This window comes from Oreochromis niloticus, linkage group LG3 (assembly GCF_001858045.2).
Source record: "Oreochromis niloticus isolate F11D_XX linkage group LG3, O_niloticus_UMD_NMBU, whole genome shotgun sequence".
NCBI classification, from domain to species: Eukaryota; Metazoa; Chordata; class Actinopteri; order Cichliformes; family Cichlidae; genus Oreochromis; species Oreochromis niloticus.
The window spans coordinates 12,225,798-12,241,211 of NC_031967.2; positions in this window are offsets into that span (position 1 = coordinate 12,225,798).

Here is a 15,414-nt window from a genome sequence, read left to right on the forward strand (position 1 = left end):
TCTTCTTTTTATTTTACTCTAGCCAAAACTATGTGAACTTCTACTGTCCACATGTGTTAGTGCAATAACACGATTGGCTCATAGGTTTCCTGGTTCAGCTGTCGATAGGCTCTTTGGGAACAAGGAAGGATAACAATCACCTTTGCTGCTACAGAATTCCACCTTAAATTTCTATTCACTGCCACGTCTCTCTGTTACATCTCTTGATGCAGCCCTAATTGTAGCCGATAAGACCCGGTGTTGTAAATCATAGAAACACCTGACTGTAGTAGCAATTGCCTGTTTGTTCCTGTGTGCAAATTCTAGCAGAGCATAATGAAGTAAATTTTAGACTCTTCTCACTCTGTATAATCACCTCCGGAATGGTTGCCGTTGCACAAGCACCCTCATTTGTATAGTTTACGTTTGTGTACTACATGCTTGGATGCAAATTTCATCGAGCCCCGCATCTGTAACTGGAAGAGGGTGATGATTGTTTTAGAGAGTTAAACTTCAAAAGCTAGACAGGTGGCATGTAAAAATGTCATCACTGTAAAACTCCCCGCACGTGAAAATGGGAAGGGGAGGGAGGGGGGGATAATGCGGGGTGGGGCACAGCACAGCAAGCCAAAAGGCCATTAAAATCTGCGATCATTTATTTCCACTCCTTTGTCTAATCCATCTCTCTGGGGAATGGTTCTGTCCTTATCCACCCAAGGCTACCAATCTATTCTCCTGTCTGTCTCCATGCATCAGAATTAACCTGTGAAACAGTCAGACATGCTCTCTTTCTCTTTTACCCCTTTCTCTTCTTCTGTCGCTGTCTCTCGTCGGCTCAACCTCCTTTCCTGATTTGTTTCCTTTTATCTCTCCTCTTACTCATTCCCACAGTCTGTGATTGCGCCAGTGTCTTCTTGTTCTCACCTTTCCCTTCCCTTCCCTACCCAGCACCTGTTCTTCCTCTCCCCCCCCCTCTCTCCCTTCCTCTCTCGGTGTCAGAAATGTCTGCACAAATTCAATTCAAATCATATCCAGAAAAGAGCGAGCAACAAGACTTTGTCAATGGCAATTTAATCCATGGTGAGCAAGGTGTATGCAATGCTGTGCATGTTCCAGGAAGCTGTCTGATTGCATTTGGATTTGTGCAGATCTGTTTGCTGCTCGCTTATTGAGAGAGGAAAATTACACAGATAGAGACACCTGACTCATTTTTCACAATGTACTTTAATTTAGTTCTCTGTGTATTTTTGAGAGGGATGTTTGTTTAAGTTTTTGATAGATTTGTTTTTCCAAAAGAATGGATGTACTTTTGTGCACAGGGAGAGTGGGGTGGGGCACTTCCCTCGCTAACCTTGTGTTTTGGGATAATAAGAATAAGAGGTCTGAAGCATGCAGCTCATCATTCATTGCCTCACTGGTCATGAAAAGCCAGAGAATAAAAGAAGTGCCTCAAACCAAGGTCCAATTCCCCATCAGGCTACATCCCCAAGGTTAGCCACACCATTGCGCTGTCACGTCAAGAAATAAAAAACTCCCGTCTGGCTCCCTGCCCGACACAAACGTCTTTTCCTAATGGCTGCCACAAAGTCCCACTAAACATCGAGTGAATATTTATAGACTATTAATAACCTATGTGTAAACGGCTAGTGTCACCAACCGGCTGAAGCAGATGATGGGGAATCATAGTCAGGGAATTGATATTGGCTCAGACTTCCCCAAAGGTAGATAAATGGGCCTTAGTAACTCAGACTCGTGTGCACATGGGATTGGCTGCCAGGAATCCCAGACGGAGAGGTCTGTGATCTGAGCCCGTCCAAATTCCTGCAATATAATTGGTGTAATCGTGTGATGAATTGCAGCCATTTAGCTTCCCTTTTACTATCTGCAAGCTTCAGCAATTTTTCTTATAAAGGTATAACCAACTGAGTTCATGGGGCATTTTCTTATAGGAGAGTTGGGAAAGGACCGGGGCGACGTTAAATATGTACAATTGGGCAAGTAATTAGATTAATAAGGCCTAAATGAGCAGCAGGCCAGAAAGTGAAACCCAAAATCCCTCATCCTTTGAGAGTCTGGGGTGAAACACATTCTGCTCTAAGTTTAAATGAAGCCTGAAAAAAGTTTCCACGCTGTGGTTGCTTCGCTCATTTTCTCCCCTGGACTGACTTTAATTCCTCCCCCTGTTCATCTCTCTGTTCACGAAAGAGATGTTCAGCAGAAGTAATAATGAAGCAAAACTTGTGAAGCTCCGAGGGGAGAAAGAAGTGCGAGAGAAGACGAGGCACTTTAGGGTTACTTAACTCTATTCATTCGCAGGCTGCATAAGTCTCGTGTCAGATCTCTGATTCAGGTAGTTACAGCATCATATAGATTCTTTTCATACCTGAAGGTTTTATTGATTAAAATGTATGGGCCAGCCATGCTGAATGCACAATCTCAATCAGCAGTGAATGGCCTAGGAAACCCCATAGAGGCTTCAGAATTTTCTTAGATGAGCAATATTATAGGGTGATTATAAAGAGTTTATGAACAGATTACGAGACACACACACACTTTCAGCCAGGTGGGGACATACCTGCATAGTAGCAAATATGTTTTTCATAAAAGTCCAAAAATGCTGCTGCTTTGCTGGTGTATTTACCTGCTTTACCTAGCTCAGTGTCTTAGCATGCTGCCCAACTAAAGCTCTTGGCATGGTCAACAGTTTTGTAGCTTCTTAGCCACAAATGAAAAAAAAAAAATCACCAAGGACGTCAAGATTCATTGACTCACAATGACAAATTTCAAATGATAACATGGAGCTGCTGGTGGCACTACAGGACAAATCAGAGGATCACTAAAGTGATTATAGATTCACCCTTTGGGGCAATGTGAATATATTTGCCAAATTTAATACCAAACCAACAAATAGTCCATAAAGCATATCAGTATTCATGAAGCTAAAAATGTCCATCTGCTAATGTCATGGAAGGTATCATCACAATTATTAGGATGCTTTAGGGGAATGTGGTTATGAAACGAACGGCTGCATAAAACTTTCTGCCTGATTAAACCAATAACTCCCAAGAGCCACAAATAGGGCTGAAAAAGACAAAGATATTTAACTTATATGTGCCTATCACATTAGTAAATGCTACTAGTAGGGGCATCACCAGAACTGATACTTGGAGTATCTTTCAATACCAAAATTCTAAATGTAATACAGGTATACCTAGTAGGGTTGTTGGGAAAAAATAGATACTCAGAAACTAATCAATAGGAAAAATGATGGGGAAAATGATTGGATTAGATACTCATCTACTTCTGTATGGACACCAACAAGGTGCTTTCGCACAACTTAATGCAGGACTGCTGCAGACAGGGAGTCATTAGCATTTGAACACATGAACAGTAACACAGCAAACTTGGCGAAGCATCTTAAAAACTGACACCCCAGTCTTTATAAAGAATTTTGTTAGGCTGAAGTAGTAAACAGATTTATAATCATAAATCTTAACCTAGCCATTGCACACGTTCGCGCTAGCTATTAGCATCTTTGTAACAGCAGTCTGGCAAGGAAGGAGCGGCTAGCAGGTTCAGCGAGCGTGTGGTGTGGAGGTTAGCCGGATAACTCGAAACCAGTCAGTTAAATCAAACAACAGACCTTTATTCGCTGTCAGCAACATTACACCTTACGAGCCAGGTCTCCACGGCTGTACTCGTCCATGCACACATGCGCGGAGATCGGTATTGCCGGCGCCAGCCAGTTACAACAGTACGGTTTTTCCTGAGAACGGAACACGAGCAGCATGGAATGGCTGCCGCTAAAAACACACTCACTAGGAGACTCCCACAACTATTACAATAGTAGGGCAACCCCCCCAGTGGTGCTATAACCCAATAAGGGTTGTTACACTAGCCGTTGCACACATTCACGCTACCTATTAGCATTTACCAGCATTAGCCACTATCATTATGCTTGCAGCCAGCAGACTGGCAAATAATAATTAAACAACAACTTCAACGTGGGAGACAGACAACATTAAATTAACACGATAACAGTTATTTGTGCCTAAAAAGTCCTGGTTTGAAGGTGAGAAAAGTCTACCAGCAACTACTCAGGAACAATGGCAGCCATTATATCAACCAAAGATAGGAAGGTAATGAACATTTTCACCTCCATTACACCTGAAAATTGGTTGTAGACACTTTTATTGTCCAAACTTAACTTTTTGTAGCAGGGCAGCAGATTCTTAACAGCTTTAAAAAAATTTATTTGGATCACACATTTTAATTTCAGTTATTTCTACACTCATGATTTGATTACCCCAGTTGAAATTGAGGTTATACTGTGGCCATATACTATATGGGCCCAGCATGAATTGTCTTTTGAAGCTATAGAGTGAATACAGATATATAAATATTTTGTTCCACCCACACTAGAGGGCTGCTTCTGTTCTATACTGGAGAAAGAGCACAATGGGACAAATGGAGCTTTAGCAGGCTTTAGAAACATGAAAGTACTGTAGGAGGACCCCAGCTCCTTGGGGGTTCCAGATTTCCTTCATGAATGCAAAACAATGTACCACAGCCGTGTGTGTAGTATAAAGTGGAGCGGGATGGGATGAGGGGTGCTATCATCAAAGGCACCTCATACTTCAGCTCGTTTCCCTTCGTTTTTCCTTCTTCTTCGTCTCTGACCTGACATGGATTAATTACAGCCCTGTGCAATTTACACCCTGCTGGAACTGTGGCGGAGAATAAAGAATGGTTGAAATGTGAGCCCAGTGACAGGGCGTTAGAATGCTGAATTGCTTTGCGCTGCACGTGCCGCGCCTCTATTGCTTTTGCAGGGAGCATGTTTACGAGGCCCGGCTCAGAGGTGAACTCCCAGGCCTTAAAGTGACAAAATGCCCTCACTTAGATCAAGACAGCCACAGAGGTTTATGTACTACATGGGATCTGTTCCATTTTTGTCTTCTACCAGCTGTGACTTGACCAACCTTATCTAGAAATTACAGCATGTATCTTAAATCATAAATGCAGCTTGTTTCTGCAATCCTCCATAGGCTAAAATGAGATTATTTACATATCCAGTTGACAGTATATTTCAAGTACTATCACCTAGTACATATAGAATAGGAAGTAAATGTATTCTTATTGGGAAGGCAGCATCAGCAGACACTTCAACTAGTGCCAGCCTGGCGCTGCCAAGGAGATGTCAGCAACAACTGGCAAAGTGGGCACCCTGCCAGTCCGCCTGGCTGCCCTGACTATGAATGGTGCTTTTGTCAAAGGTGGCAGTGAGGACACTTGAGAGGGCTGCAATTAACACTATCTAAAATTAGAAAGCATAACCCCGTGCATCTGGTTTGGAAGAAAAGCCGCCATTCCTTTTTTTCCCCCCGTCATTATTTAAGGCAATTTTTAAAAGCAATATTTTCAACAGGGCCATGCACAGAGCTGCCAGAGGCCAGAGGGCTAGGGCCCACGTGGTCACCAAGTGCTCAGGTGAGCAGGGTGGGAGCAAGCAAGACGAAGGAGCCCATCTTGGACTAAAGTGTCCGGTGGATCAATGCACTAAAAGGCAGAGCCAAAGGTCAGGCTGTTCAGTCGTAGCTCTGGGATTCAGTGTGACAGCCACCAGGATGAGGGAGAGTCTCCACTTTCATGTGACCACACTCTTAACAGACCACTGTGAAAAAAACTGCCTTAAAAACTATGGATGCACAGGCGTAAACATTACTGGAATCACATAACTGTGCATGTATTTTATTTTATTAATCGGGTTTGTAGTATACGGCTGGCCAAAGGCCTCTCACTACCTGTGATTTTAAATTGCTGACTTGCTTCCAAATGAGATGCGTAAAAGCAACAGCTTCTTCTTAGAAATACTCATCTCCCTCCAAAGGTTCTTTTGGCTTGAGGACAAAGCTGTCCATATGCTGGTCTGAATACCAGCTTTGAAAACCACTTCTGTTGAGTGGCATACTTGGCAGACCACTCCCAAAGCCAAAGTACTTATGGTGGGCAAACGGACAAAGGAGCATCTTTTACACAAAACCTAACCCTTGAACTCTGAACAGTTGTTTGGCAGGGTAAGCCTTAATCTTTTATCTCCTGTACTGTATATTGCTTAATACTATAACCCTATTCAGCTTCTTTTCATAAGTTTCACTTCCTCTGTGTATGACTTTGATTGTCCCCGTTTCTTTCTCCCTCTCACGGTCACCCTTTTCCCCACTTTCCTCCTTTAGCAGACTATAACATCAGACTCTCTTTCTCGTTTCCATCTGAATTATGTCGGTGTGGTTGGCAGTGAGATGCAGCTATAAAGCATGAAATAAACAAGATGCCCACCAAATTGAGAGGAAGGGAGTCCCCCTGCTGTGCATTCAAATTGGTCTACGCATTTTGACAGGCAACTGTCGAGCACATCTGTGAGATTAGAAGGCCCAAGACGATGTTTGTGTCCGCTTTGTTTCCACTTTCATCCACAGCAGATCAGTCTCTCCCTCGACCACCGCAGTCACTTAATTATACCGCTGCTGGCTACAGGACTTATATCAGGATCGAGCAGCAAGCTTCGGGACAAAAAACTGCAGTTCTTAAAATTGCCACTTGAATATAGTTTGAAAGCACGTCAGTTCCCATAGCCCATGTTAAAATTCCGGAAAATTACAGCAGAAAGATACAAAACATTGTTTTGGTCATTATAGCTCAGTTCATGGCAACTACATTAATGGGATTTTTTATATAACTCATCCATTTAAATTGTACTAAAGATTAAATTTATGTATGATTGGGGGGGGGCTTTTTTAATGATACATGATTATATGATTACATGATACCTGCTCTACCTCCTGAGCTACATTATTAGCACTAATTAGAAGATATCTGTGTCTGTGTAATGCTCCCATACGGTAATTAGCCAAGCTAGCTTAACTTGGCATTCTACACTCTTGTCCAAGTATTGTCCCTTCTGCCTCCAAAATGGCGAAAACAACACAAGGCTTCAAAATACTAGTTGGCAAACCAATGAGTCACTTTCTAGCAGCTACATCTGTATCCTTTGGTGGCTTCTACAATAACAGGCAAGTGGAGAAGAAACCCCACCTCATTTCCAGAGACAATCGCTAACTGTGGCCACAAGAGGGCAGTAATTTAAAAGACGGGTGCAAATGGGCAAAAAACTTTACTTCTTTAAACTGAAAGAAGCTTAATTACTTTCACTTTGATTTTAATTAATGTTTATTTTGGATTTTCATTGGGCAAGCATTGCCTTCTTACTTGCCCTCATGAAAATGGAATGCCAAATGGAAATATACATGTGGTGGTCCCTAGAGACAAAACACGCACAAACTCCAAAACACGTACAACCTCCAAAAAGCACGTACAAACTCTGAAGCACATACAAATTCCGAAGCACGTACAAATTCCAAACACATGCGAACTCCAAAACACATACAAACTCAGAAGTATGTATAAACTCCAAAACACAACGGAAGTGCTCCAGGACGCTAGGGGCAGTGTTGAGTTTTTGTTACCTAATGGCTACACAAGCCAGGAAGTAACAACGACCGGATTTGGTGTGTGGTAGTAACAGGTAAATGAACTTTTTTTTTTTTAATTATTTGAATATATATGAGTGTTGTTGTTCTATCCTTGCAGGTGTTTTCCGCCAGTATCCAACTCCATGTGTTTGCAACAAACTTGCTGCTTATTTTGCAAATTGAGCTCAACACTGCCCCTAGCGTCCTGGAGCACTTCCGTTGTGTTTTGGAGTTTGCATGTGTTTTGGAATTTGTACGTGCTTTGGAATTTGTACGTGTTTTGGAGTTTGTACGTGTTTTGGAGCTTGTACGTGCTTTTTGGAGTTTGTACGTGTTTTGGAGTTTGGACGTGCTTTGTCTCTAGGGGCCACTGTATATACATCTTTTAAATACAGTAAAATCAAGAAGGAGTGAAAATCAAGTCACCTCTCTTGTGATGTATTTCTTTTCCATCAGTTTTGCTCCAGATAAACAATGCTGTTGGAGATCTGTCATAATAATTGTAGTGTTATCTATTATTAACTATTTAATGTGGAGCTGTGGGCACTTCCTACTTATTAATGTTTAACTTTACATTTATCGATTTTTGACATTTTGGATTTTTTGAGGAAGATATGATATCCTGTAATCAAGATTGTAAGCCTGTTTTTGTTTTGTTTCTTCCCCCAAAGCTGTTAAATCATAAATAATAGTAAAAAGCATTTCTCTCATCCAGTATTTTGCTATTCCTTCAGCTGTGAATAGTGCTGCACAAACACAGAATCACCCCCCTCTATGCAGCCTCTATTTTCCCTGGGATTGCTGGACGCCAAACAGGCAAGAAAAATGACCAGCGTGCTCTCCTTACTCCCCTGAGAAGTGAGTCCTACACATAGAGATGTGGCTATTACTTATCATCATCAAAAAGTGCTTGTTTGGTGATAATAAGGGCCTGGGATAGATATCTCAGCTAAAGGGAGGGAGGGGACTACCTGAAGTAGCAACCGAGGAATCCTTCCTGTGCTTACCCAAGCATTTTCTGGCTCCCTGTAAAACGGAGGGCCAGCTCTAAGACCCAGCTTAGCACAGAAATAAGGAAGATAGGAAAAACTGCTATTAGCCACGGTTAGAAGGATGAAATAAGATAAAGAATAACAGACAACAACTTTAAATGTGCTTACTGTGCAAGAGACAATCGTTGGGGAATACGTCAGGGGAGAGAATATACTAAAGCTTTGGGTCGTAGTGTCTTGTTATCTAACATTCTTTTACTGGAATGGTAAACATGAAAGTAATATTGCTACAGACAGAGAGGCTGTCAATTTATGAAGCCCATCTTGAACAATATAAAAGGAAGTGAGCAAAATGCTTTTGACTGGACATGCTTTACTGAGTATTCTGCCCGAGCAATATTCAGCACGAAGCGTGGTCACATAGTAGCATTTATTCGAAAGGGAAAGTCACAGCACGCAAATTTCCAGTTACTTTTTTTTTTCTGCAGTGGGTCAAGAGGACTGTGCTCCCTGGGGGGAAAGCAGAGCATTTCCCAGCTGAACATGAAATATAACTGCCATGCTACGTGGGGAGAAAGTTCATGGCATACATAAATTTAGGGTCATATGTTACATTTTCAGCATGGGTCATGCTCGATAAAAGCCCAATTGCGATGCAGGGCTAGCGGGCCTTATCTGTAAAAGTTCTCAACAGTGCGACACACGGCTCCCCGCCTCCCTCTGCAAGCAGTTCACGTTCCTTGTTTGTTTTATCTATTGCCATTCAGCTATTTGAGTTTGACACTAGGTTCATGACCACTTCAATTCACCTCCTGGTATCTGATGATTCCGTCGCTCACACTCCCCTAATGTATTCTGAGGAGAGAGGGGATACGTGGTGGGGGGAAAAAGGCACACGTCCCATCTGATTGCAAGGTCTCCTCTGATGAATCGTGCTGCAATGGACATCTCGGCTATATCAAAGGGTGCTTTCCATCTCGGTGTGATTAATCAAAAAGGGACTTTATTGTTAACATAAAAAGTCACTGCAGATCACGGGAAGACTCATAAAATCAAGCATTTATTCACTCTGTCTGTTGATGAGATGAGACCTCGGCATAATGGGATGATGCACCAAGGCCAATTTTTAAAAAAAAGTTAATGTTCAGTGCCTTATTTCTTTTTTCTTTCTTATTTCTTTCTTCTTTTTTAGCTCTGTTTATGTGGAAGAGGAAAATGGAGAAAGACAAAGTAGATAGGTGTTGACAGAACTACCTTCACGCCACCAGCATTTCTCCGTTCTGGGTCGATTTCTCTACTGGTCACAAGGCAGCAAAGCTATACCTGTAGGACAGACGGGAGGGAGGGAAGAAAAATTGAGAAAATGAAATAAATATCTATTTAAAAATAGCCTCTCAGCATGGCAAGGAGAGATTTGAAGATATTATCCTCAAAAGGCTGCTGTGAGTGAGGCCGGGAGAAGGGGAAGCTGTCTGCAGTGAAATATGAAAAGCGCATACTCCCTGACAGCCTATGGCTTTACCTGATACTGCCAACACCAGCCCACTGGAGTGATCCATAGAGTCTTTGTGGAGACTTGTGATATAAATGCTGAGGGCTAGATGTTAAAGATCCTCAGCTCGCTGCCGCCCCACCCTCCCTCGTCATCCTTCGCCATCGCCTTGCTCGCCGCATGGGGGGAATTTGTTATGTTCCCTCCCGTGCACCCACCTCGGAAACATCAGGACAGCGGACAGTGAGAAAGTCGACTGACTTGTCCTTGTCCCTTTTCAATTTGACAAGGCAAGCAGCCTTGGGGACTTTCCAGTCTATTTTCAAATTGACCATTTATAATCAGTTTTCTAAAGGAGAAAGAGAAGGGGTGGAGGAGTCGAGGCGGCCCTGCGTTGTTGTGGAGGGTATAGAGCTGGGGGTTGGTAGATGATAATACAGCAGCGTGTTGTCAGATGTGTCAGCAGGTAAGATGAATGAAGAATAGGGAGTGGGTGCATAAAAAAGAATGCACAGTGGGGAATTGACCTCTATTCAAAAAAGAAAAGGAGGAGGGAAAAAAGGGAAAGAAATCTATATCCTCAAGCGAATAAACATATACAGCCTCTCTTTGAAATATGCACCACCTCACCATGAACCCAAAGCAGAAGGAAAAGTTGCGCTGGCCACGGCTAGAACCTTCCGGAAAGACAAGGCGCCCATTGTCCGTTTGTTGACGCCAATGTGGCTGCATATATCAGCACCTGCAAGGTCAGGCCGACTCGGGCGTAGCAAGCGTGGCCAGGGCCCCAGCCCAGGAGGCGTTACAGCATTCTGTCACACTGCTTGCTCCATCGCCACCACACGATGACATTTCCACAAGATGGCTCTTCTGAATTATGCGGCCCAGCAGAAGGGTAAGGAGAGAAAGGGGGGAAAAAAGCTCATTTTCTGGGTGTCTGCTTCCGACCTGAAACCGCCACTTGTTTTCATCAGCGCCTTTTGCAGCTTATGCAAAATGGCGTGCGGGGCAATGGGGGAACAATCAAGCCGGCCCACTGCTCCTGTTCTCCATGCCACAGGCACCTCTCTCTCTCACTCTTTGAAGTGTAATGACACAGTGTCACCTCTACACTGGCCCCCATCTTCCCCAAATTAATCCCAATTTGGCCATCAAACGCGGGCCGTCCAGAGGGGCAGGCAGGAGGTAATTGACATTCTCAGGTGCATGAGTTTTGTTTATGTAGTAACGCTGAGCCAGGGCCTTTCACCGCGGATGACAAGCAGACCCAGTTTGCATACACCACTTGATTTGGGAGCCCTGCATGAGTGACTGCTCAGCAACCCGTGGTCCTGTGGCATTTCAGCAGAGGACATTCCAGTAAAGATCGCCTCAGGTGTCAGGTGGCTTGGAAGGTGCAGGTGGCAGCTGGAGGTCGTTTGTCCAAGGGAATTGATTCCACCATGACCCCATCGCTCTTTCTAACTATTGATCCATCCCCCAAGACCCCTACACAATGCCCATGCCACACCGCTGAATTAGAGCTCAGTCATCAATGTGGCCTCACCTTAAATGAAAGAATGGAAAATTTTCAACTGGATATCACACTTCACTTTATGAAATAGGCAGCACTTTGGCCCACTTGCCTCCAAGGTCATTCCAATGGTTCACAAAGTCCATTTTGGTTATTGGGATTGTGTGAATGTAGAGAGAGGGGGTGTTCATAAACCTACACTGACTTACAGTCATTGTAGGGTTGTGCTGAAGTGGGGGTGTTGGCGCTAGTACGTGGAATACCCTTTCCTAAATGCTTTCCTCGGCAGATCTCCCATGCCTTTTAGCATGTCACCCGGGGCTATGAATCACCATTACAGCGCCTACATTTTTACCTGCGCACCTCAAAGGCTTTTTCATTATGGTAAAAGGGAACCCAAGCAGGGTTGTTTAGGGGGGTTGGATATGTTTGCGAAAGGGAGGGTCTGAGATTTGGGTTGGGCGGGTTAATTACAATAACAATGGGGGCAGCCAAAAAAAAAGAAAAAAGAAGGCACGCTATGGCAAGGGCTGAGCTGCTCTCATTTGTTTCAATAAGGTAAATTGATTCCTATGTCCTCTGGTGCCATTTGCATCGCATCCATTTAGCGCGCGCCACTCGTCCCACTCTCGTCGCACCCTCCTCCCCCTCCCTCCTCCATTCGCTTCACGTGTAGAGGGCAAGACAACATCGATGGGGACAAATTGATCTTCCCGGACGCCAGACGCATGAAAACACACACCCGCGCGCATATTTATAGTCCACTTGCGCATGAATCTGCATGTACAGTATACATAAATTCATAAGTGGAACACAAAAGATGACACTCAGAATTCAAGACTACGTAAATCTACTTCAAAGTCAGTATCTAACAAAGAAAAATTAAAAACTCAAGGGATTCCTGTATTTAGCTGGTTTGTTTTTACTCTTGTTCTCTGTGTGTATGCATGCACAGTGTATGACCTATAGCCTTTAATCATTGACTTGAAAAAGTAACAGTGCTCATTTGGGTTACCATTGAACAGTCACATCACTCAAAACTAGTTTTGTACTTTTGAAGTACTACATAATTGACCTAGAAGAAGAATGTCTTTTGTTTTAGAGCCCTGGTCTCCAAAGTTTTTGTCATGTTGCCCTTTAAAAGCAGAAAAAAATATGTGTGCCAAAGTTTAATGCCGATGATATCGACATGTACCAATATCGGTATAGTGTAAGTGATGTAAGCTCAGGTGTAGTGGACACACAAGAGTGAAGTGTTCCTACTCTGACAGTGAATCCCAGAGCAAAAATAGACTTTTTCATGATCTTAGTTTGAATCGCTTGTTTTGCCTCATATTACTTTTACAAAAAATTGGTCCATTCTACTTAACATTTAATTTGATTTTGGGTTTTGTCAGCCTCGCTAGTGTGGAAGCACTCCTGCTTTTTTATACTTCCAAGATAAAACAGATGAATTCAGCTTCCAACCTCTCGCTATCCCTCAACTCGCCCCCAGTGAAAATCCCCACCACAGCTTGACAACCTCTGTTTGAGAGTAATTCTTCCAATTCTCTGCTCGCATCTTTTTTTTATTAGCTCGCTATGACACACAGCTAAACCGCGCCGTCCGCCCAATTGCGACTTTTTTCTTCCAGTGTCACACTACCCATGTGACAACTGATCCATCTCACCGACACCGCTTTCCTCGTGCCCACCAGCTCCAGTATTACTCATGGGCAAGGTCAGTGAATGCAGCGGCGCTTGCTTGCTTCCAACACAGCCCTCAGCCAGGGTGGTATCTAGCGCGCCTCCTTCACTGCCTGCCTGCTACCCCCTTTGGTGTAACACACTGTGTAACACATACACACTCTCCCATCCCACACTCCCATCATCAGTCAGCGTCAGGGCAGATAGCGGCGGCCGTCAGGCGGATGAGTGACGACTGGACCTGTTACCTGGGCGCCTGCATGACAATGGGCCTGTGGGCTGAGATAGAGAGACAAAAAGCTGGAACTCTGCCACACACATGCATGACACATTACACCGGCAGATCTTTATTTTCTGCTGTACAATTAGGTGACAACTGATGATGTAAAGACGTGCCGCACAATGCTCCCAACCTGGTAACATGTAATTGAACGACGCATGTACTATATGCGGGCCTGTGTGAATTACTGCTTTTCACCCGCAATATTCTGACAATGAGTGCTATCACACGCACACACACACACACACACACACACAGAGGGAACTGATTCAAACTAGCTGAAATCAGGGTAATGTAATATTCATATACAATAAGAGGGTGGAAAATGAATGAGTTTAATGATTATAGGCTTCCAATCTACTCATTACTGTGGTCTTCTTTCAAGATAGCAGCACTCTCCAAAGGGCTTAGTCCCCAGTTAATAGTACAACTTAGAAATAAACATAGCTGAGGCGAGTTTCTTAAAATAAAAGAGTACGCATCAGAATCGCCTCCTTGAATCGGCAATAAGAAAATCCTATTAAATCCCTTTTAATTGCCCCTCATTCAGGCAAATCCTGAATGCTTTTGAACAGTACAAAAAAGTATAGATTCTAATGACAAGAGGGAGGTGGAAAAGCTTTGTATATAAGTCTCATCGATATTTTTTCCTTCCTATCTCAACACACTTCTGCTGCTCCTGCGGGTGGCGGGTGGCGGGTGGGTGCGGACTGATAGCGTGCTCTCCTGTTTGAAAGTTTGCAAGGTTTACGCGAGCATATACGTCGCACCCATGCTTGAGTTAAGACTCCCCGGCACACACACACACCAGCAGACTCACTCAAACGTACACGTTCCAAGCACGCCACAAGATTTATAACAATAAAAGTCTCCCCAAAAGGCATTGAAACGCACCAACCATTTCACAAGCAGCCTTGAACTCTGGCTGATCTGCTATTTGTTACCTCGAGCACTTGGCAAAACAAAAACGGCTACAGCCCAAACACTTGAAAGGGCTTATTGCTCATGTTGCCCACAAGTTCAGAGCTGTCTGGCTGAAACACACCGTCGCCGTTAAGCTCGCTAGACAACAAACTGAAAATACTTTGATCCAATTAGAAACACAGGCTTATTTGCTCAAGTATAAATGCTTAAATTGGTAATACCAGCAGGTAATTATTAAATTCCCCCAGACCCCCCACCACACCCCCCACCTCTGCAGAACATTTGTATTGCATCTGGAAACACAGTGAGCACAACAATTGAGTCACAGGTTTGGGCACCAATGGATGATGATTATGGTAATCCAACAATGCCAAGGCTCTATTGTAAGTCGCAGACTTCTGTTGCAAACTCATGACCTTATTAACCTTCTTAATCCTCAACTGGGTTCTCATGATAAGGGGCTTACACGCACACACTTGCATGCGTGCACGTCGCCACTTTCATTCTGATGCCCGGCAAACACTTTAGAAGCCCTATCCACCTGTTTTATCCTGCACACCTGAGGTTCTCTGCATAATATCAACAGAGGCCCTCGAGTCATCCAAGACAATTAACGCTTTCCCTTAGATCAACAGTGGGGGGAGAAAAGAAAAAGTGGATGGCAGCGTTTTGGAGCAGAGGGCCCTCCCAGTGTGGGCACATGAGAAAGCAGGTCTGATTGGTATTAAGTGGTGAGATTAAAAAGCCATCTCATAGGTCAGGTCAGCTGGTGTTCATTTGAATGCATTACCAGGGTCCGAGGCTAGATAATTCTCTCATTAGTGCCACTCAAACCCTGAGTGACAACACGGGTGAGAAGGGAGCATGTCGTACAACACTTAGAGTTAATTAGTCCATGCACACTGTTGCTCAGCACCCCGTGCCTATGCTCTCTCCTCATCTTCTCGCCTGAACCTAAAGCTTTTTTTTTTTGTTAAAGGAACCACCTGTTGTTTCAGGAAATAAAGGGATTTCTT